The sequence below is a fragment of the Dipodomys spectabilis genome, unplaced genomic scaffold (assembly GCF_019054845.1).
Source record: "Dipodomys spectabilis isolate Male_0828 unplaced genomic scaffold, ASM1905484v1 ptg000096l, whole genome shotgun sequence".
Lineage (NCBI taxonomy): Eukaryota > Metazoa > Chordata > Mammalia > Rodentia > Heteromyidae > Dipodomys > Dipodomys spectabilis.
The window spans coordinates 5,030,306-5,033,557 of record NW_024870773.1 but is presented as its reverse complement, the minus strand read 5'-3'; the positions used below and the strand labels follow the sequence as shown (position 1 = coordinate 5,033,557).

General features: G+C 38.3%; 1 pseudogene; it reads right to left on the bottom strand.

The window, feature by feature from the left end:
- Positions 1-2,029: 2,029 nt before the first annotated feature.
- Positions 2,030-2,124, bottom strand: LOC122113338 (annotated as a pseudogene).
- Positions 2,125-3,252: the final 1,128 nt, after the last annotated feature.

Genomic DNA, 3,252 nt, shown 5'->3' with positions numbered 1-3,252 from the left:
TGTTCCTACTCTACTCCCAGAATCTCTTACTTGATCTGTTCCCATGGACTAGTTTTCTTTTCTTTTCAAATGCCAGGTAGATGTGATGATATTGTGTGTCCTCTCTCACATTGTTTCCTCTTCTCAGCATGACTGTGAGATCAGTCTCTTCATTGCTAGTTCAGAGTACCTTGTATGACTGTAATTCAGCTTGTTTATCTACTCTATTGCTTCCACATGCAGAAATTATTTTTGTGTGTGGATAAGAAGACTCAACTGAAATAATAAAAATGAACTGCATACAAACAAACAGACTAAAAGAGGATAGTCTTCAGAGAGGAACCCAACAGCATAACTCCTTTGAATATCTAAAATATTATTTATCTCAATGAATTCCAGGAAATGGAAATGTGCTTTGGTTTTCTTGTTATTTTTGGTGTTATTGGGTCTTTTGTTCTGGGTTGTTGTTGTTTTTTTGTTTTTTTGGTCCTTCAGGGGAGGTAAAAGGGGATCCCAGAAATGAAGGGAGAAAGGTTGAACAAATGCAGTCATGATATTCAATACACACTATGCACAAAATAAACTATGCAACTTAGAGGCAGGGTCAGGAGTGGGAAACTGAGGGAAAGCAAAGCAAAGGTTGACATTGTCCAAGAAGAATTATGCTCATTACTTGATTCATGGAATTATAATCTCTCTGTACAACTCAGTAATACATTTTTAAGTGAAGTGAACAACAAATATTAAACAAAACTAGCACACATGTGTGCTTACATACACACACACACATACATATTCACACTTTGAAATCTCTGAGGTAGAATTTCATTACCTTCTCTACATATAATTACTATAGCATATACTTACACAGCTTATAGAAAAGAAATTCTATTTGATAAAGATACTACGATTTTAATTAGTATGTGAAGCATTTTCTTAACATAAAAATGAGCATGAAGTCATAGGAAAAATATTGTTTTTTTCTATGTCAGCATGGTTTTAAAAACAAATACGGTCAGAGCCATACCTGTAATCCTAGCTATCCAGGAAGTTGAGCTCTGAAGATTGAGGTTCAGAGCTATAGAGGGCAGATACATTGTAAGACATTACCTTGGGGAAAACACACACACACACACCACACACACACACACACACACACACACACACACACACAAAGCCAATTGGGAGGCATGGCTTTAGTTGTAGAGTGCCAATTAAGCAAGAAAGTAAGTTTAATAAGCACAAAACTGAGTTCAAGCCAGAGTTTCAAAATTTTTAGTCAGATAACAATAGTACTCCATTAACATCATGTCTATAATGTTTCTATTTTATATATATTTAAAAGTTAATTTCAAAAATTAAAAATTCAATGCTGAGCAAGAGCACAAGGACCTGAAAACAACAAACCTATGAGGCCTGCTTCAGAATAAGGTGATTGAAAGGCTGTTCTAATAGTCTGTTGAAGTGAAGCAGCTGTCTTGGCTGGTAAACCTGGAATAAGATTTCATCTGGAACCTAAAGAAAACAAAACAAGCATTCAGTAGATGCAAATTCTATAAACAAATAAGAACTTATCAAAGTTGAAAAAATCGTAATGAAAGGGAAGGCTAATGATGGATGTCAAATACTCAGTGCATCTATTTAGAGAAAGATGCAGAAGACACAGTGAGAAGAACTGTTTACAACTCACAACTTCCACCCAGGTGTAGCATCCCTTGATAAATGTTCCTCTCTCTTTTCAGCAGATTGCACAGCCTATTGGAATTCCAACTGGATCTGTGCTTTTTTTGTTTTTATCATTCAGCATTTGTCTGTGATTATTCAAGGCTTTTAACTGCGCTTCATTGAATTAACGGTATCTATTTAAATATCCAAATCAAGGGTAAACAATGCAAAAAAGATTTTAAAAAATTCAGATCAGAACCATGTAAATTGTCATCAGTTTCCTGTTGCTTAATTAGAGAGTTAAGTCCATTAATATTGAGAGTTAGGACTGAGAGGTGTTTGGTAGTTCCTGCCATGTTATCCACCTTCTTGGGGGCTGTGACAAAATACTATGGAACGCTTCATGAATTTGCGTGTCATCCTTGCCCAGGGGCCATGCTAATCTTCTCCAGTTTTAAAATTGTGCTTCCGAAGCAAGCACTCATCCGTTTCCTATGACTGGGATACAAATGCAGTACAGAAGTTAAAAATAGCTCTATCCTGTGCTGGGAAGGTGGCTCAGTGGTAGAGCGCTTGCCTTGCATGCATGAGGCCCTGGGTTGAATTCGTCAGCACCACATAAGCAAAAACAAAAAAGCTGGAAGTGGCGCTGTGGCTCAAGTGGTAGAGTGCTAGCCTTGAGCTGAAGAGCTGAGGGACAGCGTCCAGGCCCAGAGTTCAGGCCCCATGACTGGACCCCCTCCCTCCCCCCCAAAAAATAGCTCTATCCTCTTGTTAAGAAAAGTCACTGCTGGTGACTCCTCTCTCTCTCTCTCTCTCTCTCTCTCTCTCTCTCTCTCTCTCTCTCTCTCTCTCTCTCTCTCTCTCTCTCTCTTTTGGACACTGCTGGTGTCCAAGGTGACAATCCTGTCTAATAATACTGTCCTGAGTGAGAGTCAGTGTGAGGTCTTAGAAAGATTAAACTCAAAGTCTTGCATTTGCTAGGCAGGAACTCTACCACTTGAGCAACATCCCCAATCTTCTTTCTCAGATAGCGTCTCATGCTTTTGTCGTAACTAGCCTTGAACCATGATCCTCCTATATCAACTTTCTGAGTTTCTGGAGTTACAGATGTGTAGCATATAATCAAACCTTGGAAGCATACTTCTGGTCCAGTCTAAATTACTCAAATGATCTGTCCAGTTTAGCTTCAGTGTAGTCTGAACTAGTTGGTACTCATGTCTTGGTTGGAGGTTTTTATCCAAATTGACAGTACTGCTATTCCAGCTCTTAACTTCTTGTTAAGTATTGTTAAGTATTATTATGTCTGGCCATTTTTTCATTTTCTTTTCACTCTTCAACTCAAAGAAATCCAGTTTCTCTCCTATCTCCCCACTGTACACATTTACTTGCCAAATGCTTGGTGCCCTTTAACCCATTTCCTATTTTCCTTCTGTTTTTTTTTCCCCCCTCCCTTCATTTCTCTGCTTCTTTATATTGGTTTCTTAGAGTGTTTGTAACAAAAATACCACCAAATGGGTGCTTAAAGACAATAAGAATTTATTTCTTTATGGTTTGGTAAGCTAAAAGTCCTAAACCAAGGTAACCAGCAAGGCCCTGTGAGCATCT